The following is a 26633-nucleotide window of genomic DNA, read 5'->3' on the forward strand; positions in this document are numbered from 1 at the left end:
ATTAAGTATTCTTCTCTCGATATCTGTTTCCTGCAAACTGCAACTTGGCCGCATTTTGTTAGGGAGATATTTTTTGCTTCCACATCACTGGTTTGACCACAAGGTTGTACTCACAGCTCACACGTCTTCAGTCAGCTGAAATTCCTGTGTGTGTTGCTGCCAATAAATTAGCGCATGCGTACTGCTGCTTGGAAGGAGGGGGAGGCCATCCATTTCATTTACGAGGCCTGTGCGAACTCCGCATAGAGCGAGCGTCCAAACGTCAAATTGGGATATTCTTCTTTTTACGGTAGACAAACTGGATGCTCGAAATAACAGACATCATCTTCATGGCCTGCCGCGTTAAGTTGTAAAGACATCTGGTCAACATAAAGCGATCTCTTACGGTGAGTTGTTGCACACTCAAGCAGTGTCTCTAGCGCCGTGATGCAGCACACCATCTCAGCACAGGAAAGCTTGAGAATATTTTGAAATATTAGGCGGTTTTGTATTTTTGAACTGAGTTTCTTACCGCCAGTATAGCTACATCTATTAGATGTAATTCCACGTTGTTTTGAATTGTTCAACGGCACCACCCATTTAACCGGTGCTATTAGCTAGCTACATTATTAGCGACCTCCGAGTTCCTTCGGTCAGTCACATTGACTGACTGGTACCGCGGCCAGGAGGGTCAGTCAATTGATGGAACCAAAGGGTTATTTGACGGGTAGTTTGTCTGAGTTGTTTGTGTTGTGGCCGCTGACAGCTCAGCAAAAACGACAAGGAAAACAGGAAGTGGGTATGTTATTGTCTGCAAGGAAAAATGTCACTGCATGCCTGAATTGTATTGTTAATCGTCTGGCCTCGTGCACAGCTCAATGTAGTTACACTGTTGTGAGTGAATATGGTTCTGTGTTCCATACTAATATCTGACAATTTTTGATTTGTTCATTGTTGTGATTTAGGTTTATTGAGGATGTTGTCATAATCAATCCTCCGTCAACACGTTTTCTAACATTGTTGTCCCTATCATTACAAATGTTGCAATGTAACCCCATGTTATCGCGTGCTGTGGCATGCCTGTCTGAAACCATGTTGCCTCAACTCATTGTTGCCACGCTTAGCTACAACCTTGTCTTTGTTATTATGAGCCATAGCGGTAATCAGAAGCTAGAGCATTTGGTTATGTCCAGTTGTTTTGGTTGTCTCTTCTTCTGGTATTAGTTAGGCTGTAAGCTTACATGCCATTGGAAGTATAATATTGTCAATGTGACAGAGCACCATAATATTGTTGTACTTGGCATGATGTGCTGTCAGTTAGGTTTAAAGAATCCGGTGTCAAAAGCCTATAATGAATGCAATGTGAAATATTTTGTTTTACTTTTCAGGGGTCGTGGATGGTAACATGTCACATGAACAATTTGGGCATCATAGAGGATTAATGAACTAAATCACTTCTCTGCCTAACAAATGCCCTGTCTTCACTATATGGTTATTAAGTGTAATGTAGTAGATACTTGAGCTTTGCGTTTTCCATTAGAGAAAAATCTGTAATCAAGATGGCGGGAGGAGTTGATCCTGCCTTTCATTATCCCCCGAGGTATCTGGAAACCAGACTGCAACATGTTTGGGCTCTATGTTGTCTGAGCTGGGCCTTCTGCTGCCTTGTTGGGTTGTCCACCTGGCACATGGAGGCTGAGTGAGTGGTTGCGTCCAAAGTGTGCTCTTGTGCACTCAAGGTAAGTGAGCAAGTATGCACTTAGGGCATAAGGGTAGGCTATAGAATTGGTATGCAGTAATTGACGACAGGGCTGTTCTCATCTCTATCTGTAAAGGCAAGCAGACCATCTACTGATACCCTGATGAAGGCAGTTGTCAAAAGGCACTGTTAAGAAGTTTGCAAGCAAACTTCCATTTTGTTACCAAGAGTTGCTGAATAGATAGGTTTAGCTGACAACGTCATGAGTTCTTCCATGGGGCAGAACTCGGCGTGTTGGGATTCTGGATGGCCAGCAGAACTCGGCGTGTTGTGATTCTGGATGGCCAGATTGTCATTCTTGCAAGCAAAATACCATTTGGGAATTATAAGTGGCTCATTTGAAGACGTATTGATACCATGTCTTGTTTTGAGGTGTTTTAAATAATTTTATGTCAGTGTTAATATGGTTGAAATTCGCTAGCTAGTTAACCAGCAACTGTAACAATCTATTTGAGAGTCAAGTGCTCATGATGTAATTTTATTTTATTAACCTTGGACACAATATACACGTTGTCCACAGTCTAAGCCAACCCTGTCTGTTTTGCACACTCCTCGGTTTTGTTCCAAAACAACCAACCCGTCTATCTTTCGCTTTGCTCCAGTATTCATGCACCATGGTTATCTAGTGAGATAGCGACAGACCCCATCTACTGAGGCAGACTCATGCAGGTACGGAATGCATGACCAAACCATCAATACACCTTCCTCTGCTCTTTGTTAATAGCTCACACTGCAGTATTGATCGACTGATGGATTGATTGATTGATTGACTGACGGTAGATTGCTTTAGCCACTGAGCATGGCAGGTTGAAGAAGACGAGGTGTCAGCTGGAGCTCATTTCTGCTCCCCCTTGTCTCTATGAAGTATTCAGTATCTCAGAGCTCAGCTTACACACTCAGCAGGAAGGGAGGTAATGGCCGCTCTCTGTCTGCTGTACACTCTCTCATTAGACATCTTAAGCCTGGCCAACAGGCCAAGGACCCTGACCTTTAAACAGTTGCCACTTTCTATTTCTTTCTCCTCCCAAATTTTTTTTTTTTCTCTCTCTCTCTGGAATGCATGTTGGTTTTTGTTTGTAGATTTGTGTAGTCCTCAATTGAAAGTGGCATTAAGATGATCTGGTGGGCACTAGACTAGCGTACCTAGATGTTCCTGTTTTTATTCCCTTTTACCTCCATCATCCTCAGTCAACGTTTGCTTGGCATAGTTGTTTTTAGAGGAGAAATGTCATTTTGAGATTAATGAGTTGGTTAGTTGTGTGTGTCTGAGCAGTGCCTGTGCGGGTTGTTAGGGGCCAGGAAGGAAAGAAATTGCCCCACACTCCCTGCTGTCTCGTTCAACAAGGCACATCTGGGTCATGCATTTGAGCTACATTCTGTTTATTGAATATCTAGCAGTAAGATGGTGAGAGAAGTAGCCTAGGCCTAGATGGTGTTTGTTGACATGCACACTGACCCCTGGCTTCTGTATGTGGTGGATCATGCTAGGATCCATTTAAGTTATCAATCAGAACCATGTCATACTAACAACATGTTTTAGTAGCACCACCATAAGTGTAACACAATGCACTATAATTATTTTCACACAGTGCAGTCAGTGTGCAGCTTTCAAAGAGGTTGGCCTTGTAGCCATTCAGCTTCATATTATTCTATGTCATTAAAACAACCCTGGCACTGTGGTCTCTATGTAACATGGGAGTAGAGGTGGCAGAGAGCCATATTAGCCCTGCTCTCTCTTCTCTCCCTCTGGTGCTCCTATGTCTCCTTCTCTCTGTTCAGCAGCTGTGGAGGGAAGGAGCAGTGTTGTGTTGGGGCCCACATGGAGGGCGAGACCCCTCCGGCCCTGCCTACCACCCAGCAGAATGGGGGCATTGTGGTGGCGGTCTGAGGCACAAACGCAGTGGGCGAGCATCTCCATCTGGGCAGCGGCTGGCCAGGCAGGCTGCTCCTTGAGAGGTGCATGCATTTCCTGCTACTGGGCATGCTGGACAGCCACAGGGACCCTCACACTTCTAAGGAGAGCACAGCTGCTGGCCTGACACACACACACTGAGACCCAGTGAGACATTCGCTCCCTGTTGAGAATCATTTTACACCAATCTGACCCAAAACCCAGATTAGAATAACTGCCTAAGGTGTTATTTGTCTAATTGAGTGTTTGCATTGGTGTAAAAGCACATCTTCTTTACTTCTATAAAAGGTCCTACACAGATTTTGGTAGAATGTGGTTGTCGTTTTAACACACTCACAGGTTTACTGACTAAGAATCACATTTACACCACTACTTTCAGTAACTGTTGCCTTCCCAGGCCGACCGCAGTGTGTGTCACCGAGAAGGGTGACATTGTTAACTTGGCAGGCAGCGCTGCTGTCGACTTGTCATGTCTGAGACCTGCTGCAACCCAAACCTTTTTTTATCTCAGTAATCACTCTCAAGTGATGATTTAAAGACCACACCGAGAGACATTCCACAGCTCAATATAGTAGACACAGATTTACAGGAGAGGTGATTGAAGCTCAGTCACTGAATGCCATCTATCCCTTGTTGCCTTATTCTTATGTTTTCAGACTCTTTTAGAACACAATTGCACAACCCCCTGTTGTGCGAACGGTCAGGTGGCCATGGTTAATTATTCAAATGTTGGGCTTTGGAAGGCATCAGTCAGGGTTTTGTGTTTGTGGGAGCTGATTTGAATTAATGAGAAAAAGATAAATGTTGCGCCGATTGGAACAGAAGGTCACTTCCTCCTACAGACTGAGCCATGCAGAAGAGCTCACATCAAGACACTTAGTTACATATTTTGCTGGCTGTGGCTGTCTAACCTGACTGGCTGTGGCTGGCTAACCTGACTGGCTGACTGTTAAATTGATGGTGGATGACGGACTGACCGTTGTTTGGTATCATAGATTCTGATCGTGGCATTTGATCTGGGAGCGGGCATATCATAGAAATGTCATGTCAGTAGCTAGGCCTAGGCTGCACCTCAGCCATATTGAGTGTACACAAGTATTTTGTTAAATTGCTGTGGACTGGGGGCTTTACCTGTTTGGCCTATTTCTGTTGGGGATGTGGTATTCATATGTGACCCTCATTGTCTTGTCCACACAGGGCTGAGGTTGTTCTGGCCCTGTGGTCACCTAGTTAGCAGGAAGTGTTGTGAAGTCACTGCAGGGAAGAGATGTATGCTGCTTGCCTGTCCTGTATTTTAGCCTGTGGTTTCCCCTGCTTTCCCCGCACTTCCCTAGGTAGGAGCAGCTCTATTGTAGATGCCTAACTTTGGATTTTGAGCCCTCAATGAAAGGGAGAGAATTATGTTGGTTGTTATGTAACTGGTGTGGCCGTGGGGGGTAGACTCATATAGCCCATCTACATTGTTCTTGACAGACTGACCTTTTTGTATGGAACACGGGATAAGTCCTAGATGATACATCTGTCTCAGTGGGGAAGCCATCTACTATCATCTGCTGTTTGGTATTTAGGCCAACTTGTACAAGCTAACTTCAAATAACAACCAGCATCAAAGACTGAGGAATTCTCAACAATTGATCAGTAGACACTTACAAGTGTCTAGATTTATGGACTCTTAACAGTTTTACCTGACACCCTCTTTGAGCTCTTTGATAATTTTGCAGGTTATATGCTAGGTTTACTTCCTGAAAGCAGATGATTTCAAGGATTTTATCAGCTTGCAAGTCACCTCTGAACTTGATGTAGCACGATTGACTCAACAGCAGTTCAATCAGGCCAAAGGCAGCCCTCATCCAAGGGCTAGCTGGCCAATCAAGATGTGTGAGCTCTTGTCTTGGTACATGAGAACGGTTTCTGGAAAAGGAGAGGAACTTGCATCAGCTATTGATTGATACTTAAGGAGGACCATTGCTCTGGTAGTCTGAGCATGCTTAGTGATGTGCTTGTCTGTAGTCTCTCTTTCAGACTACTCTGCTATGGTGGGGGGCTGGTCATGTTCTTTGTGAAAGCCTTCCACCGTACAGCCATGTTGTGTTATCACCCTTATTACTAAGACAAGCAGCACTAGTTTAATTCTCTCAATGCTCTCTTCAGTCCTTGACTGGGGTACAGAGAGTGTCAACCAGCAGTTATTAACACTGCATAAATAGCTATAATTACTTTTTGCAGTAATTGTTACTACTTCACACTCAACTCCTGGAACGTCTTCAATTTTGAGTATGCCAATTCAGTTTCCTGTGTCTAAGAAGTTAGTTAACTGTCAGACTCTGCTCTTGTAGTGGTTTATGTCTGTTATTGGACAGGCCATCTAGCTGGGATGGAGAGCTGATGTCCAGTCTGAACAGTGCTGCTCTGCTCTTTACACATATGCGCGCGCGCACACACACACACACAGCATTCTGCTGACAGGCTGCCGAGCTGTTGCATCTCTCCAGGCCTTTACGTTACTATATCAGGGTTAGCTTTGGGGAAAATAAACCCCTGCTGTCGCTAGTTCCTCCCCAACCAACTCCTCTGAGCCTCTGGGGAATGTTATAATGTGCCAGACAGTCATTCTGCATGTTCTGACCGTGTTAGGTGTTGGTTGGTTTGTTTTGCAGCATTAACCTCATTGTGGTGAGGCAGGGACTCTGGTAGAGTTTGGGTGAGTATTAAAGCTCACACACTGGTAGGATTGTCAAACGTTTGCCTGCCGACAGTACTTAGTACCTCTGAACAGAGGGTCGGCGGTCAATCCCTTTTTTGTGTTCACATAGCAAAGACCTTGGAATTCGTCAGCCACTCAGCCTTGTTAAAATACTCTAAACCAGAAGGTTGCAGTAGCGTTATTTGGCAATGCCTATCCGTGCTTAGGGTCTAGATTCCAAGCTATCTGCGCTAATGTTGCTTTTTTTCTTTCTCCATAATCCCATACGGCCAGTGCCAGCCCATAGCCAAATGTTTAGCTAGCTAATGTTAGCATATTCGCTAGCTAGCACAACAGTGCAGTGTCCTTAGCTAGCTAACACGGGCAGCCGTTTTAATAGAGACTAGCTAATCCATTGTGATTTAATTATGTCAATACTAGCTATAGTGGTTAGCTAGCTTGGAGGAAGTAGATAGTGTTTTGTGCATTGCGTCTGTGCACTTAGCTAGCTAAAATCCTATTGCATATTAAGTGTGACTGGCTCATCTGTAGATGTATGGTGTTAATGCCATTTTTTTTTTAAAATTAAAAATATATATTTTTGTTGGCTCCCCATGTGGAGTTTGAGCCAATCAAAGAGCGCAGAAGTCGGCCTCCCGGGTGGCGCAGCTGTGCCACCAGAGACTCTGGGTTTGCACCCAGGCTCTGTCGCAGCCGGCCGCGACTGGGAGGTCCGTGGGGCGACGCACAATTGGCCTAACGTCGTCCGAGTTAGGGAGGGTTTGGCCGGTAGGGATATCCTTGTCTCATCGCTCAGATGCACGGGGTTTCCTCCGACACATTTGTGCGGCTGGCTTCCGGGTTGGCGGTGCGCTGTGTTAAGAAGCAGTGCGGCTTGATTGTTGTGTTTCGGAGGACGCATAGCTTTCGACCTTCGTCTCTCTCGAGCCCTTAAGGGAGTTGTAGCGATGAGACAAGATAGTAATTACTAACAATTGGATACCACGAAAAGGGGGTAAGAAAATTTTAAACGAAAAGAGCACAAAAGTCGAGTTGTTGGCCACTGACGAGCATTGTGATCCTAAAAGTAGAATCCGTAGGTTCGTTGCAGGTACCACTTTTGTTCTAGCAAGAGAAGGAAAGGCCTAGTGTCATAAGTACCAATCGGCAGTGAGATTTTGTTTAAATGCTTCAGGAGTAGCTCCTGCCTTCATCTATCTTAGTTGAATGGTTTCAGATGGAACAGTGCATTAGAGGTCCTCACAGTGGGATGTACCCAGATCCCTTTCACCTATGGATCAATATTGTGATTTAGGGTTATCCTAAATGAATCATACATTTGTGTAGGCTAGGGTTACCAGCACCCTAACCTCTGCCATGCGATGCTACTCTTTGCTCCCACTCCATGATGGCTCATGTTTCCCTGGACTTTGACCTCTGCTGGGCCTGACCTGGCTGGGGTGTTATCGTTTGTCCAAATAGTTAAATGTTTTGCCCCGAAAACTAGTTTCTATTCAGGTAGGCGCCCATCCCGTTTTCTTATGTTTGAAAAGAGGGGAGAGAGTAGTAGACATATGACTTTTGCCTCGTAGCACTCATGTCATCATGAAGTGCTTTGAGAGACTATTCAAGGATCATATCACCGTCACCCTAGACCCACTTAAATTTGCTTACCGCCCCAATAGGTCCACAGATGATGCAATCGCCATCACACGCACACTGCCCTATCCCATCTGGACAAGAGGAATATCTCTGTAAGAATGCTGTTCATTGACTACAGCTCAGCATTCAACACCATAGTATCCTCCAAACTCATCATTAAGCTTGAGAACCTGGTTCTAGACCCTGGACTTTCTGACGGGCAGCCCCCAGGTGGTGAAGGTAGGAAACAACACCTCCACTTTGCTTATCCTCAACACTGGGGCCCCACAAGGGTGCATTCTCAGCCCCCTCCTGTACTAGGATAGTGAGCACCCCCCTATCCACATCAGAGGGACCACAGTGGAGAAGGTGGAAAGCTTCCAAGTTCCTCGGTGTACATATCACAGACAAACAGAAATGGTCCACACACACAGTGTGGTGAAGAAGGCACAGCGGCGACCTCTTCATCCTCAGGAGGCTGAAAAAAAAATTGGCTTGTCACTGAACACCCTCACTAACTTTTATAGGTGCACAATTGAGAGCATCCTGTCGGGCTGTATCACCGCCTGGTACGGCAACTGCACCGCCCACAACCCCAGGGCTCTCCGGAGGGTGGTGCAGTCTGCACAACGCATCACCGCGGGCAAACTACCTACCCTCCAGGACACCTACAACACCCAACGTCACAGGAAGGCAAAAAAGGACAATAACCACCCGAGCCACTGCCTGTTCACCCCGCTTCCATCCAGAAGGCGAGGTCGGTACAGACAAAGCTGGGACAGAGAGATGGAAGCTGTTATTCAATCTCAAGCCATCAGATTGTTAAACAGTCATCACTATCACAGAGTGGCAGCTGCCTATTTAGACTTAATATCATTGTCCTCTTTAATAAATGGAACACTAGTCACTTTAATAACGCCAATTTAAGAATGTTTACATATCTCGTATATACTGTATCCTACACTATCTATTGCATCTTAGCCGATCTGTCACTGCTCATCCATATATTTTTATATTCTTATCCCATTCCTTTACTAGATTGTGTGTATTAGGTTTTGTTGTGCAATTGTTGATATTACCTGTTAGATACTGCTGCGCTGTCGGATCTAGAAGCATAAGCATTTCGCTACACTTGCAATAACATCTCCCATCCATGTGAATAATTTGATCTAACCGCAGTGCAATGCTTTGTCTTGAGCTGTCATGCATTGCAAAGCACAAAGCTAACAACAGTCTAGCTATGGTTTCATCATAGACATGGAAATGCCAATGGCCTGTATTTATGTTGAGTTTAAGTGTCAAGCTCATGCACAAACACTGGTCATCTTCACCCCCAGTATGTGAGGCTATTGTACAGTCATAAACAACCTGTTGGCCTTGTCTCTATGCTCTCTGCTCCACAGGGCTCCCTGCAACTGCTGCCTCTGCAAGCATTTGCAGTTTACTTTGCAGAAATCCTCTCTAAGCATCTCTCACTAGGCCTATGATCTCATAGATTATCACACGCACACACACACCCCTTATCTCTGATGGCCTCTTTTTATGCAGGTCAGACAAAAAGAGGCCTCTTGGTGTAGCGCACACACCATTTCTCAGCCTATCAGGGGAATCTCTCATGTAGCCTATCCCACTTCTCTCTTCACACTCCTCTTAATGGGATCAATTCTGCCTGCCACTAGTCACTTTGTAATGCATTCAGTGGGCGTAGGATAAGATGGCTTTCAATTTACCGCTGTTGGACATGTTTTAAGTTCTCTCCAACCCTACCTGTCTTCACACCATTGAGACATCCGCTTGCTTTCTTGCCCTCATTTTGTTAAATGTGTTAATGTTGGTTGCTTGAGATTCTAATGAAGACTTGTCCACATGTTGCTTGGCTTCTTGGCACCTGTGTGAGAGAGGGAGACAGACAGCAGGCAGCCCTGTGTGGTATAATAATGTAATTGAGAGAAGGATTCTTTATATCAGTAATGATGAATGGTTTGCCTCTGAGATGAGCTCTAAACAGCTCCGCTCATACAAAGTCGTTAAGAAAAGAACTGAATACAAAAATAAATGATGCCAGCATGTCTGTTCTGGCTACATCTTATGTGTGCGTCTTTCTGGCTGTGTGACAGTATGTTGAGTAGAGGTCGACCGATTTATGATTTCTCAACGCCGATACCGATTCTTGGAGGACCAAAAAAAGCCGATGCCTATTTTAAAATACAATAAAATGAACCAATTAATTAACATTTTTGATTTAATTATTTGTAATAATGAAAATTACAGCAATACTGAATAAACACTTATTTTAACTTAATATAATACATCAATAAAAAATCTATTTAGCCTCAATAATGAAACATGTTCAATTTGGTTTAAATAATGCAAAAACAAAGTGTTGGAGAAGAAAGTAAAAGTGCAATATGTGCCATGTGAAAAAGCTAACGTTTAAGTTCCTTGCTCAGAACATGAAAACATATGAAAGTTGGTGGTTCCTTTTAACATGAGTCTTCAATATTTCAAGGTAAGAGGTTTTAGGCTGTAGTTAATATAGTATTTATAGGACTATTTCTATACCATTTGTATTTCATATACCTTTGACTATTGGATGTTCTTATAGGCACTATAGTATTGCCAGTGTAACAGTATAGCCTCCGTCCCCCTCCTTGCCCCTACCTGGGCTCGAACCAGGAACACATAGACAACAGCCACACTCGAAGCAGCGTTACCCATCGCTTCACAAAAGCCGCGGCTCTTGCAGCGCAAGGGGAATAACTACTCCAAGTCTCAGAGCGAGTGACGTTTGAAACGCTATTAGAGCGCACCCCGCTAACTAGCTAGCCGTTTCACATCGGTTACACTAGCCTAATCTTGGTAGTTGATAGGCTTGAAGCCATAAACAGCGCTGTGCTTGCGAAGAGCTGCTGGCAAAACGCACTAAGTGCTGTTTGAATGAATGCTTACGAGCCTGCTGCTGCCTACCATCGCTCAGTCAGACTTCTCTATCAAATCATAGACTTAATTATAACATGATAACACACAGAAATACAGGCCTTAGGTCATTAATATGGTCGAATCCGGAAACTATCATTTCGAAAACAATGTTTATTTCAGGGAAATATGGAACTGTTCGGTATTTTATCTAACGGGTGGCATCCCTAAGTCTAAATATTCTTGTTACTTTGCATAACCTTCAATGTTATGTCATAATTACATGAAATTCTGGCAAATTAGTTTGCAATGAGCCAGGCTGCCCAAACTGTTGCATATACCCTGACTCTGCATGCAATGAATGCAAGAGAAGTGACACAATTTCACCTGGTTAATATTGCCTGCTAACCTGGATTTCTTTTAGCTAAATATGCAGGTTTAAAAATATATACTTCTGTGTATTGATTTTAAGACATTGGTGTTTATGGTTAGGTACAGTCGTCCAACGATTGTGCTTTTGTTAAATCATCCCCCAGCATTGCATTGATTATATGCAACGCAGGACACGCTAGATAAACTAGTAATATCATCAACCATGTGTAGTTATAACTAGTGATTATGATTTATTTTTATAAGATAAGTTTAATGCTAGCTAGCAACTTACCTTGGCTTCTACTGCATTCGCATAACAGGCAGTCTCCTTTGTGGAGAGCAACCAGAGGCAGGTGGTTAGAGCATTGGACTAGTTAACGGTAAGGTTGCAAGATTGGAACCCCCTGAGCTGACAAGGTGGAAATCTGTCATTCTGCCCCTGAACAAGGCAGTTAACCCACCGTTCCTAGGCCGTCATTGAAAGTAAGAATGTGTTCTTAACTGACTTGCCTAGTTAAATAAAGGTATTATAAAAAAAGATAGTAGCTACTAAAACAATTGGATACCACGAAATTGGGGAGGAAAAAGGGGTAAAATAAATCAAATATATATTTTTTTTAAAGATGAAAAAAATTGGCGCCCAAAAATGCCAATTTCCGGTTGTTATGAAAACTTGAAATCGGCCCTAATTAATCGGCCATTCCGATTAATCGGTCAACCTCTAATGTTGTGTGATCTGACTTGATGTGTGCTGGGTGAATCTAGGCCATATGTAGAGACTAGAGGAGCTATAACACACTTCAGCACACTGTCCTAACCTGGAGCTCGAGGACTTGCAGTCTTGCACTCACTAAACCCTAATGTCTGTACCATATGATCATTTTCATTTCCCTATCAAGAATTCATTGCCTTCATTACAATGAAGGATGTTTATTTATTCTGCTTTTCATTTGTTGAATATCTTTCAATCTCTTTCTGTGAGACAAAGATAATATCAGAAGATATTCATGAATTGTAGCCTACCACAATTGCCTTTTTTGTCTCATCAGGAGCCTAGCCTATATCTTTAGAGGATATATGAGGAAGAGAATTCAATTCCACTCTCTGTGTGAGCTTGCATGTGAGTCTCTGTGGAGGATGCTAATGTAAGTCTGTATTTATTATTCACAGGCTAGCTGTGTGTGTGATTATTCGCAGTGCTGGCTGGTGTACAGTAGGGTCCGATGGCCGCGGGGTATGGCTCCATTATTCATGTTTAGTGTCCGAGTGAAACAACTCTCACAGGGGACCAGTACGGAAAAGTATGACATTGTATGCACTCACTACTGTAAGTCTCTCTGGATAAGAGCTTCTTCTAAATTACTAAAATATAAAGGACTCACTGTCACTGCAGCCCTGAAGCCTTTACCACAGCAGCACGGGATAGCCCTTCACCCCACAACCTCTTCTCTATGAATATCTCCCTCACTTCCTTTGTTCTCTCCTCTGTATTTCCTGTCACTCTTCTTCCCTCACTCTCCCCTGCCACAGTCTGTCAGTTGGAGATAAGTGATTTGCGTTGTTGTACCAGGACCCTGCTGATGCTGAACCCTCTCATTGCTGTGTGTGATGAGGCTCTTTGTCACCTATTACTCTGACTTCTCCTGTAGATGGAGTGGGGAGCTGTGCAGTGAAATGAGGCACATTGACTGAGGCAGGCAGACTGCTTCTCTGAGTATTTTAAGACACTGCAACAGTCTATTTTGCTGCTAGTGCCGGTAACCTGCTGTCAGGACCGAGCACAATCATTTCTCTCTCACACTCTCACACTCTCACTCACTCTCACACTGTCTCAGCCTCCCAAATCCCCTTTCATGGCTCAAGCTCCTTCTGCCTTGATTTGTCTCTGTTCAAGGGACTCCTTCATCACTCCTCCCCTCTGCCTCCATACTGCTTGACAACTAGAGGTTCTACCCCCCCCCCCCCCCCATTTTCTAGCCGTCTGCTCACCTTCCCCAGAATTTCCTTTGTGGCATCTCTGACATCCTGTGGTGGAGAAAATCCCCTCATGTATGTACACACACAACTAATGTATGCAATTATGAAAGTGAATGCAGTCTCACTTTGCCTGGATATGCATAGGCTATAAATAGCACGAGCTGCTGTGCTGAGATTGAGACCACAGCTAAGAGAGCTGCTGTGGCTCTGCTGCTAACAGCAGCTTCTGAAGGGAAGAGGATTCTTGCTGCCTTTCACCTTCTATTACTGTGCTGTCAAAATAGGCTACACATTCACTCAGATCAACACCCTCCATTTCTTCTGCATGACATACTGTACTATATTCATGTGCATACTGCTGCCTTGCTGTCTTTCATGTGAGAATTTCTTACATGCTCACTCTACACCATGTTTTTCTACAAATGGATAAGAGGATGGGGAATTTATTAGTGGTGGGGGGTTGATATACAGTTGCACATCACAATATTTTGGATTATATTGATAGTTTGACTCCAGGTGTGTGTACAGTTGAAGTCGGAAGTTTACATATACCTTAGCCAAATACACTTAAACTCAGTTTCTCACAATTCCTGACATTTTATCCGAGTTAGGATCACCACTTTATTTTAAGAATGTGAAATGTCAGAAATTGAGAATTATTTCAGCTTTTATTTATTTCCTCACATTCCCAGTGGGTCAGAAGTTTACATATACTCAATTAGTATTTGGTAGCATTGCCTTTTTAAAATTGTTTAATAACTTGGGTCAAACGTTTCGGGTAGCCTTCCACAAGCTTCCCACAATAAGTTGGGTGAATTCTGGCCCATTCCTCCTGACAAAGCTGGTGTAACTGAGTCAGGTTTGTAGGCCTCCTTGCTCACACATGCTTTTTCCAGGAACACATCGACAACAGCCACCCCCCATGCAGAGCAAGGGGAACAACCACTCCAAGTCTCAGAGCGAGTGACGTTTGAAACGCTTTTAGCGGTCACCCCACTAACTAGCTAGCCATTTCACATCGGTTACACCAGCCTAATCTCGGGAGTTGATAGGCTTGAAGTCATAAACAGCGCAATGAAGCATTGCGAAGAGCTGCTGGCAAAAGGTATGAAAGTGCTGTTTGATTGAATGCTTACGAGCCTGCTGGTACCTACCATCGTTCAGTCAGACTACTCTATCAAATCATAGACTTAATTATAACATAATAACACACAGAAATACGAGCCTTAGTTTCCAGATTCGACCATATTAAATTACCTATCATCTCAAACAAGATGTTTATTCTTTCAGTGAAATACGGAACCGTTCCGTATTTTATCTAACGGGTGGCATCCATAAATCTAAATATTCCTGTTGCATTGCACAACCTTCAATGTTATGTCATAATTACCTAAAATTCTGCCGAATTAGGCAGCCCAAACTGTTGCATATACCCTGACTCTGCGTGCAATGAACGCAAGAGTGGCTTCTTCTTTGCTGAGCTGCTTTTTCAGGTTATTTCGATATAGAACTCGTTTTACTGTGGATATAGATACTTTTGTACCTGTTTCCTCCAGCATCTTCACAAGGTCCTTTGCTACTGTTCTGGGATTGATATTCCCTTTCGCACCAAAGTACGTTCATCTCTAGGAGACAGAACGCGTCTCATTCCTGAGTGTTATGACAGTTGCGTGGTCCATGATGTTTATACTTGCGTGCTATTGTTTGTACAGATGAACGTGGTACCTTCAGGCGTGTGGAAATTGCTCCCAATGATGAACCAGCCTTGAGGTATACCATTTTTTTCTGAGGTCTTGGCTGATTTCTTTTGATTTTTCCATGATGTCAAGCAAAGAGGCACTGAGTTTGAAGGTAGGCCTTAAAATACATCCACATGGACACCTCCAAATGACTCAAATGATGTCAATTAGCCTATCAGAAGCTTCTAAAGCCATAACATGATTTTCTGGAATTTTCCAAGCTGTTTAAAGGCACAGTCAACTTTGTATGTAAACTTCTGACCCACTAATTGTGATGCAGTGAATTATAAGTGAAATAATCTGTCTGTAAACAATTGTTGGAAAAATTACTTGTCATGCACAAAGTAGATGTCTTAACCGACTTGCCAAAACTATAGTTTATTAACAAGAAAGAGGTTGAAACACTTAGGTTGGAGTCATTATAACTTGTTTATGTAAACTTCTGACTTCAACTGTATATAGCCTAGGCTAAAATAAACACATTTTATATATATATATATATATATATATATATATATATATATATATATATTGCTAAAAAAAATAAAGGGAACACTTAAACAACACAATGTAACTCCAAGTCAATCACACTTCTGTGAAATCAAACTGTCCACTTAGGAAGCAACACTGATTGACAATAAATTTCACATGCTGGTTTGCAAATGGAATAGACAACAAACGGGTGGAAATTATAGGCAATTAGCAAGACACCCCCAATAAAGGAGTGGTTCTGCAGGTGGGGACCACAGACCACTTCTCAGTTCCTATGCTTCCTGGCTGATGTTTTGGTCACTTTTGAATGCTGGCGGTGCTTTCACTCTAGTGGTAGCATGAGACTGAGTCTACAACCCACACAAGTGGCTCAGGTAGTGCAGCTCATCCAGGATGGCACATCAATGCGAGCTGTGGCAAGAAGGTTTGCTGTGTCTGTCAGCGTAGTGTCCAGAGCATGGAGGTGCTACCAGGAGACAGGCCAGTACATCAGGAGACGTGGAGGAGGCCAACAACCCAGCAGCAGGACTGCTACCTCCGCCTTTGTGCAAGGAGGAGCACTGCCAGAGCCCTGCAAAAGGACCCCCAAGAGGCCACAAATGTGCATGTGTCTGCTCAAACGGTCATAAACAGACTCAGTGAGGGTGGCATGAGGGCCCGACGTCCACAGGTGGGGGTTGTGCTTACAGTTTGGCATTTGCCAGAGAACACCAAGATTGACAAATTCGCCACTGGCGCCCTGTGCTCTTCACAGATGAAAGCAGGTTCACACTGAGCACATGTGACAGTCTGGAGATGCTGTGGAGAACGTTCTGCTGCCTGCAACATCCTCCAGCATGACCGGTTTGGCGGTGGGTCAGTCATGGTGTGGGGTGGCATTTCTTTGGGGGGCCGCACAGCCCTCCATGTGCTTGCCAGAGGCAGCCTGACTGCCATTTAGGTACCGAGATGAGATCCTCAGACCCCTTGTGAGATCATATGCTGGTGCGGTTGGCCCTGGGTTCCTCCTAATGCAAGACAATGCTAGACTTCATGTGGCTGGAGTGTGTCAGCAGTTCCTGCAAGAGGAAGGCATTGATGCTATGGACTGGCCCGCCCGTTCCCCAGACCTGAATCCAATTGAGCACATCTGGGACATCATGTCTCGCTCCATCCACCAACACCACGTTGCACCACAGACTGTCCAGGAGTTGGCGGATGCTTTAGTCCAGGTCTGGGAGGAGATCCCTCCGGAGACCATCCGCCACCTCATCTGGAGCATGCCCAGGCATTGTAGGGAGGTCATACAGGCACGTGGAGGCCACACACACTACTGAGCCTCATTTTGACTTGTTTAAAGGACATTACATCAAAGTTGGATCAGCCTGTAGTGTGGTTTTCCACTTTAATTTTGAGTGTGACTCCAAATCCAGACCTCCATGGGTTGATACATTTGATATCCATTGATAATTTTTGTGATTTTGTTGTCAGCACATTCAACTATGTAAAGAAAAAAGTATTTAATAAGAATATTTCATTCATTCAGATCTAGGATGTGTTATTTTAGTGTTCCCTTTATTTTTTTTGAGCAGTGTGTATATATATACATGATTTTTTTTTTTTGCTAGGTAAAGGTAGTCGGCTGTACCTCCTCAAACTCTGGTATGTTGAATCCTGTAGCTTGTTCTCCATATTTATTTTTAAATGGGGAGCCAACATCTTTTCAGCACTTGTATTTCCATGACAGATTAACTTTATCTTGTTTCTCTGCAGCAGTGAGCAATATGTTTGGATATCAAATCGCACTATTTAATCGCAAAAAATATCGTATCGGCTCTGTTCATTTTAAACAGAGGAATCCAGATCTAGGCTGATCACTTCACTCAAATATCATCATTCTCTTCTCACTGTTGCACTTGTTCCACTTTTACCTTTGTGTATTCCCCACAATCAAAGACTTGTGTATTCTATTTTTGGATGGAAACTAACCCAATTGTTAGTATAGTGTGTCCCTTGTGGTGCCTTTTTATGTAGATGTTGACAAACACCTAGCCTGAGGGAAGCTCGCCAGCACTGAATGGTGTAATGGGGACAGCATTTTAAAACAGTATTTTGCCAGAGAAATTGCCATGTGAGATATTGAGTCACATGTCTTCTCTGTGGTAGGGGTGCTCACCTGGTCCTGTCGTGGAAGAACCATGCGACTCATGATACCACGTTGTGCCATTTGTCTGTTCTCTCTGCTCTGCAGTGCTGCTGGGGCACCGGGACACAGGATTAGGGCAGACATGAAAAGAACAGAAGGGCTTTTAAGACTCAGAGCAGCCTGGCTCCCTATCTCAGGGCACATCGTGTCTCACTGCGCTAGCACTAATTGTAGCCCACTTCCTGGTTCCTGCTGCTAGGGACTGTAGGAGAGCGGCAGCAGACAACACTGTGACAGCTGGGCCTTGTCTGACTGCAGCAATTTAGCCGCCAGATACAGTCTGTCTGGGCCCTGCTTTAGAACCGCCAACACTCCAAACAGAGCACAATACCTCAAACTTCCACTCTGCGCTGCAAGGGAGGGTCCATGTTCAGTTCTCCTCACTCAGTTAGGCTAAGGCTAGTAGAAAGTAGATGCTGTGAGGACACCAGTCACGACACTGGACTTACTGTGCTTTTCACCATAGGATTGTTTACACTATGCCTCTGTGCAAAGAGAATAATGATATCTCACTTGTGTGCATAGCACTTGTGACTTCCATACTATGCAGTGACATCATGTTTCATAGAACATAGGTCACCCATCTTGTGATTTTTGTTGTGGTTGGGCTAATCAATAGGAACTAAACTATTGAGTCATTGGTTGTGCACTTGTCTCGTCTACATCGGACCACTCCACTGAGCTGTGTGTGTGTGTGTGTGTGTGTACTGTAGTGTGAGCTGTTGCTCTGTATTTACATAGTCAGTATGTCACATTTCCATATTTTTCCCCATACCTTTCTTTGCTGCCAGTAAACTCTACAATAACAACTTCTCTGTGCTACAGGCCCAGCACACACCAACACACCTGCAACCTCTGAGCCTACCATGAAACTCCTCCCAACATTAACTTTCACATGTCACCAAATAATTGATTAAAACACACGGTTTTGCAAGCAATTCTACAGTAGCCTCAACAGCACCCTCTATGGTAGCAACATGGTGTAGCTGGAGGACAGCTATTTTCTGTCCTCTGGGTACATTGACTTAAAACAACTAGTAGGCTCATGGTTCTCATCCCCTTCCATAGACTTTCACAGTAATTATGATGACTTCTTTAGGAAGTCGTCCAGCCATTCACCCTTGCAGTATGAATTAACATCTTGTCCATCCAATCAAACGATCAGCGAATGAATCTAGTACTGCAAGCATAAACTACAGCTATCTAGCACTACAGTGCGTAAATTGTGGTGAGTAGTTGACTCAAAGATGATAGTTGAACAGTTTAGAACAAATTAAGGAGAAGAGGCGAGGGAGCTCTAGCTATATATTTATTGGTTTACCTTTTAGTTGACCAACTAATGCAGTTTTAATTTAAGCTACTCAACAATAACTCAAACAGAGAAGAATACCATTTATGTTCGCTAGCTGGCTAAGGCTATCCAACACGGCAACTCTTCCAAGTGAGGCCAAGGTAAGCTTTCGGTTTTATTAATTGCCGCCGGGGCCTGCCGTTGTAACTGCTTGTTGTACTGTGTGATTTGTCCACTTGGATTGGACTGTGGGATTACTAACATGTGAATTCTATTTGGTTGACTATAACGTTAATATGGTTACGACTAGGGCTGGGATGATATCAGTTTTGATATCATTAGTATTGTGGCAAGGAAACTAAGTGGATTTAATTTCTTTAGGAAAACATTGTTATCCAGATTCATTTTCCAACCTATTACAAACTATTTTACATACAGCAGTTTTTTAAAGGACCAAAGAATTTGGTCTGCTTAGTGTGTATTTAAAAAAAATATATATGAAAAATAAATATTGCGTCCCGATTTTTATAGGCTGTGTAGCGGTTTTGTTATGGTTTGACTGTGCTATGAAGGCTACAAGCGAAGGTGAAAGGAGGAATTATACAATACAACGCGCATAGTAATGATGCTGTATTTGGCTGCTATGAAAGTGAACTGTGTGACAGTAATCAGGGGTGTATACGTTCTGCCAATTCTGTTGCAAAACATTTCTTAAATGGAAGCCCTGTTTTAGCTGATTAGCTGTTGTCTTAGCTAGCTCTCAAAATCAACACTTGTGATTACTTTATGCCTCGCTGTATGTCTCTCTCATATGTCAATATGCCTTGTATACTGTTGTTTAGGTTAGTTCATTGTTTTAGTTTACAATGGCGCCCCTAGTTCCACTCATTATACCTCTTGTACCTCCTTTGTCCCACCTCCCACACATGTGGTGACCTCACCCATTATAACCAGCTTATCCAGAGATACAACCTCTCTTATCACTCAGTGCCTGGGCTTACCCCCGCTGTACCCACACCCCACCATACCCCTGTCTGCACATTATGCCCTGAATCTATTCTACCACGCCCAGAAATCTGCTCCTTTTATTCTTTGGACCCAACTCTCTAGGTGACCAGTTTTGATATCCTTTAGCCGTACCCTCATCCTACTACTCCTCTGTTCCTCGTGTGATGTGGAGGTAAACCCAGGCCCCGCGTGTCCCCAGGCACCCTCATTTGTTGACTTCTGTGATCGAAAAAACCTTGGTTTCATGCATGTCAACATCAGAAGCCTCTTCCCTAAGTTTGTTTTACTCACAGCTTTAGCACACTCCTCCAACCCTGATGTCCTTGCTGTGTCTGAATCCTGGCTTAGGAAGGCCACCAACAATTCTGAGATTTACATACCCAGCTACAACATTTTCCATCAAGATGGAACTGCCAAAGGGGAAGGAGTTGCAATCTACTGCAGAGAGAGCCTGCAAAGTTCTGTCATACTTTCCAGGTCTATGCCCAAACAGTTTGAACTCTAATTTTAAAAATGTACCTCTCCAGAAATAAGTCTCACTGTTAACGCCTGCTATCGACCCCCTCCGCTCCTAGCTGTGCCCTGGACACCATTTGTGAATTGATCGCCCCCTGTCTAGCTTCAGAGTTCATTCATTCTGTTAGGTGACCTAAACTGGGATATGCTTAACACAGTCCTACAATCTAAGCTAGATGCCCTCAATTTCACACAAATCATCAAGGAACCCAACCGGTACAATCCTAAATCTGTAAACATGGGCACCCTCATAGACATTATCCTGACCAACTTGCCCTCCAAATATACCTCTGCTGTTTTCAATCAGGATCTCAGCGATCACTGCCTCATTGCCTGTATCCGCTACGGGTCTGCGGTCAAACGACCACCCCTCATCACTGTCAAACGCTCTCTAAAACACCTGCGAGTAGGCCTTTCTAATCGACCTGTCCCGGGTATCCTGGAAGGATATTGACCTCATCCCGTCAGTCGAGGATGCCTGGTCATTCTTTAAAAGTAATTTCCTCACCATCTTAGATAAGCATGCCCCGTTCAAAAAAAGCAGAACTAAGAACAGATATAGCTCTTGGTTCACTCCAGACCTGACTGCCCTTGACCAGCACAAAAACATCCTGTGGCGGACTGCCATAGCATCGAATAGTCCCCACGATATGCAACTGTTCAGGGAAGTCAGGAACCAATACACTCAGTCAGTCAGGAAAGCAAAGTCTAGCTTTTTTCAAGCAGAAATTCACATCCTGTAGTTCTAACTCCAAAAAGTTGTGGGACACAGTAAAGTCCATGGAGAACAAGAGCACCTCCTCCCAGCTTCCCACTGCACTGAGGCTAGGTAATACGATCACCACTGATACATCCATGATAATCGAAAATTTCAATAAACATTTCTCAACGGCTGGCCATGCCTTCCTCCTGCTACTCCTACCCCGGCCAACCGCTCCCCCCCCCCCTGCAGCTACTCGCCCAAGCCTCCCCAGCTTCTCCTTCACCCATATCCAGACAGCAGATGTTCTGAAAGGGCTGCAAAACCTGGACCAGTACAAATTTAGCTGGGCTAGACAATCTGGACCCTCTCTTTCTAAAACTATCCGCTGCCATTTTTGCAACCCCTATTACCAGCCTGTTCAACCTCTTTCGTATCGTCCGAGATCCCTAAAGATTGGAAAGCTGCCGCGGTCATCCCCCTCTTCAAAGGGGGTGACACCCTAGACCCAAACTGTTAGACTTATATCCATCCTGCCCTCCCCATCTAAAGTCTTTGAAAGCCAAGTTAATAAACATATCACTGACCATTTCGAATCCCACCGTACCTTCTCTGCTGTGCAATCCGGCTTCCGAGCCGGTCACGGGTGCACCTCAGCCACGCTCAAGGTACTAAACGATATCATAACCGCCATCGATAAAAGACAGTACTGTGATTGACAGAGTCGAAAGCCTTGGCCAGGTCGATGAAGACGGCTGGACTGATCCACCTCTATGCAGACGACACCATTCTGTATATTTCTGGCCCTTCCTTGGACACTGCGCTAACTAACCTCCAAACGAGCTTCAATGCCATACAACACTCCTTCCGTGGCCTCCAACTGCTCTTAAACGCTAGTAAAACCAAATGCATGCTTTTCAACCGTTCACTACCCGCACCCGCCCGACTAGCATCACCACCCTGGACGGTTCCGATCTAGAATATGTGGACAACTATAAATACCTAGGTGTCTGGCTAGACTATAAACCCTCCTTCCAGACTCATATTAAACATCTCCAATCCAAAATCAAATCTAGATTCGGCTTTCTATTTCGCAACAAAGCCTCCTTCACTCACGCCGCCAAACTTACCCTAGTAAAACTGACTATCCTACCGATCCTCGACTTCGGTGGTGTCATCCACAAAATAGCTTCCAACACTCTACTCCGCAAACTGGATGCAGGCTATCAGTGTCATCTGTTTTGTTACCAAATCCCCTTTTTCCACCCACCACTACAACCTGTATGCTCTAGTCGGCTGGCCCTCACTACATATTCGTCGCCAGACCCACTGGCTCCAGGTCATCTATAAGTCTATGCTAGGTAAAACTCCGCCTTATCTCAGTTCACTGGTCACGATAACCACACCCACCCGTAGAACACGTTCCAGCAGGTATATCTCACTGATCATCCCCAAAGCCAACACCTCATTTGGCTGCCTTTCCTTCCAGTTCTCTGCTGCCAGTGACTGGAACGAATTGCAAAAATCGCTGAAGTTGGAGACTTATATTTCCCTCACCAACTTTAAACATCAACTATCTGAGCAGCTAACCGATCACTGCAGCTGTACATAGTCCATCTGTAAATAGCCCATCCAACTACTTACCTCATCCCCATACTGTTTATATTTGATTTACTTTTCTGCTCTTTTGCACATCATCTGCTCATTTATCACTCCAGTGTTAATCTGCTAAATTGTAACTATTCGCTCCTATGGCCTATTTATTGCCTACCTCCTCATGCCTTTTGCGCACACTGTATATAGACTTTCTTTTCTCTTCTGTGTCATTGGCTTGTTTATTGTTTACTCCATGTGTAACTCTGTTGTCTGTGTCACACTGCTTTGCTTTATATTGGCCAGGTTGCAGTTGCAAATGAGAACTTGTTCTCAACTAGCCTAGCTGGTTAAATAAATAAAATAAAAAAGCAAATGGAATGAAATTGGGAGGGACATAACTGAATTTGTCCTATAAACGTTTTGTTTAATTTTGCAACTGTTTCGACTAATGATTACACCCCATATCAGCTAGATGCAGGCAAGAGTGTTCAAGGCGGTATTGAATGTGTCACTGTTTCACCTTGATGACTCCAATTTTGTCTCTTGACCTGTGCACCTATGTTATGAACTTTAATTTGTAGGCTACGTTGTAGCAACCTATGATGGGTATAGGACAAATTTAGATCATTTAGTAACCTAAACCTATTGATATGGAATATGAATGACAGTCAGCCAATATGCTTTAATAGAAATAAGGCCATGCTCAGTAAAAAAAAAAGAGAAAAAAAAGAAGTCCTTCCTAATCTAGAACGGCACCGACCACCACTGCCAGACACTCCGGTCATGTAAGGTAGTTGAGTACTGAAATGTGAACTCAACTCTGCACCATCCATTTCTACCTGGAGCAACCTGTCATGTATATGCTGTTGAGAAACATTAGCTTACTACTCATATGTGGCACATATCAACACGCTTTTTTTGTCTGTCACTGGCGTAGTTGTTACATACTGTAGGCCTAATCATGATTGTGTGGTTGTTTTTGAAAGTGTGAATTACTGTTCACTTCCGACCAGCTGCAGCCATGGAGAGTTCAGCCAGCACAGGAAAACAATAAGTAGCACGCTGACTGCACAAGCAGAACGATCTCTCTCCACATGTAGCTGAAGCAATGCTATTCATCTGGGAGGCTCTTCTGGCAAACATATATACAGTACGTACTTGCTTAGTGCTTGTTGACTACACATAAGCATGACATGGTAGAAATAATAGATTTTGCTGTGGATACTCTCGATGTCTGTGTTCATTCAACGCTAGAGAGGAGTACTGAGAGGTTTTGGATTGATGGTTTTCCTTTCAGAGATGTGTTTTTTTACACTCACTCGAGTGGTGTAAAGTTTTTCCAACTAGATACCTCGGCAGAGCACTGTGCTTGTAAAATTGAGTTTATTTATAGTTGTCTGTAGTACGCTGTCTCTTTCTCAGCAGTATTTCTTGGCTCTGTGAATGGATTGATTTAGACCTAGACCTAATGGAGCACCTAATGACTGTCATTGAACTCAGCAGAGAAAGGAGTGTTCTGCTATATGAAGAGGTAGTTATCATGGCTGTCTAGTGTGTGTTACATCACTGTTGGTTTCCATGGTAGCAATATCAGCAGGGAGCCTGCGAGAGCTGAAAAGAATGGAGGGATGAGGGAGTGGGAAAGGAGAAAATTGCGCTCAGAGGTCTAGAGCATCACTCACATGGCTGTGTGTGTAGGCACCTCAGTGAACTAGACTTGCTGAGTGGGTGCTAAGCATCTGTCTTTGACCTCCGTACGTCAGCACTGCTGCTGGAGTTGAGCTCTTTTCTCAAATGTAATCCGCCTTCCTACCTTGGTTCAGAAACCTTGCCTCACCAGCTCTGTGTTGAATCTTCTCCTTTCACCAGCACTATAGGAGCAATGGATGATGGAATATGGCTGTTTCACACAAAAACACTGACTGACACTGAAGTGAGGAGGATATTCAGTCCCTCTTAGAGGACGATGGAAGTAGGCTAGAGATGCGGATTTATTATTAAAAACAACAGGTTTTTGTTGTGATGCTTTCCCTTTGCACTAACTGACACTAAGAATGGCAAATAGAAAAGTGGGTGGCCTCTGGGTATACCAGAGCTGCTATATTTGGCTCTGTCAGTTTGCATACAGATCTGCAGCAGTCTGCAATTAGCCAACTTCCTGTTTTAACACAGGATACAGGACACTCAGTGCTCTGCTGTGAACCATTGATACACCGTAGTGGCTGTATGGATGAGACATGCATAATTTAATGGTTCTAGAACTCTACCGTACATTTATGGAGATCCGACCCCCCCCCTCCCCCCACCACACCAAGACATCGGAAAATACGAGTCAGCCACTTCCAGTTCCCCCTCACTTCCTGTTCTCGGCGGGCCTGAGTTGAGAGGCAGTGGATGAGGTTGTGTTATACTGTACTGGCCCTCCTATGGTGAATTGACCATGCCGTGTGTGCCTTTGTCTGATGCAGCATAAACTGTATGGCCTTGTCGTGTGCCTCTAGTCTTTTCTCTGGCTTCCTCCTCTTTCTCATTCTCAGGGACAGAGCACAGAGACACGCTTCAGGCCTGGCATCTGCTGTGTTTTGCCTGCATACTATAGCCTAGATCCAGCCAAAACAGATCATACTGCTCACTAATGTAGCCTAGATGCAGCTGATACAGACCATACTGCTCTCTTACAGCCCTGCATACTGTAGCCTAGCCTACATACTGCTCTCTCAGAACTGCCCGTCTACTGTAGGTAGAAACACTGTAGGGTCGGCTACCTCCAGCCAATACAGATCATTCAGCTCTCACAGCAGAGCTTTGCCTGACATCGATGAGCTGAGAAAGTGGTGGGTTTAGCTTTTAGCGATCTGAGCAGTAGACAACAGGCAGAGGGAGGCTTCATTTCCTTTGGGAGGATCAACTCTCATGCATTTACCTCTCTCTGAAGGTCACTGTGGAGAGGCGCAATTATTAGAGCTTAGAAATGATTATCTGCATAGAGCAGTCTTTATTTTTTGGGGGCCTATAATTCTAGTGCGTAGGCTATTGCAGTCAATAACAGCACATTAAGTTTTTTTTTTTTTTTGCAGTACATGAGGTTGTGCCAGTGTTCATGCACATTGGTTGAAAAACAAGGTTGTGCCAGTGTTCATGCACATTGGTTGAAAAACAAGGTTGTGCCAGTGTTCATGCACATTGGTTGAAAAACAAGGTTGTGCCAGTGTTCATGCACATTGGTTGAAAAACAAGGTTGTGCCAGTGTTCATGCACATTGGTTGAAAAACAAGGTTGTGCCAGTGTTCATGCACATTGGTTGAAAAACAAGGTTGTGCCAGTGTTCATGCACATTGGTTGAAAAACAAGGTTGTGCCAGTGTTCATGCACATTGGTTGAAAAACAAGGTTGTGCCAGTGTTCATGCACATTGGTTGAAAAACAAGGTTGTGCCAGTGTTCATGCACATTGGTTGAAAAACAAGGTTGTGCCAGTGTTCATGCACATTGGTTGAAAAACAAGGTTGTGCCAGTGTTCATGCACATTGGTTGAAAAACAAGGTTGTGCCAGTGTTCATGCACATTGGTTGAAAAACAAGGTTGTGCCAGTGTTCATGCACATTGGTTGAAAAACAAGGTTGTGCCAGTGTTCATGCACATTGGTTGAAAAACAAGGTTGTGCCAGTGTTCATGCACATTGGTTGAAAAACAAGGTTGTGCCAGTGTTCATGCACATTGGTTGAAAAACAAGGTTGTGCCAGTGTTCATGCACATTGGTTGAAAAACAAGGTTGTGCCAGTAGACTATTTTTCCTCTGCATGTGAATCTTATTCACAGCGACTGAGTTGTGTTGACGTACAGTAAACTGCAGATTAAAGCTGTTTAAC

General features: G+C 44.0%; 1 protein-coding gene across 3 annotated transcripts in view; it reads left to right on the top strand.

Moving 5' to 3' along the window:
- The first annotated feature begins 124 nt into the window (after positions 1–124).
- The window catches only part of LOC109874928 (tyrosine-protein kinase CSK), a 40303-nt gene continuing 13794 nt past the window's right edge, over positions 125–26633 (top strand). The window contains exon 1 of one of the 3 annotated variants that reach the window (XM_031814085.1): positions 125–386. The gene's annotated coding sequence lies outside the window, so the exon portion shown is untranslated. Of the gene's footprint in view, positions 387–639; positions 779–23841; positions 23917–26633 lie in introns of those variants that run through there. The other 2 variants (XM_031814094.1, XM_031814102.1) reach the window with 2 other exon arrangements.

This window comes from Oncorhynchus kisutch, linkage group LG3 (genome assembly GCF_002021735.2).
Source record: "Oncorhynchus kisutch isolate 150728-3 linkage group LG3, Okis_V2, whole genome shotgun sequence".
NCBI lineage: Eukaryota > Metazoa > Chordata > Actinopteri > Salmoniformes > Salmonidae > Oncorhynchus > Oncorhynchus kisutch.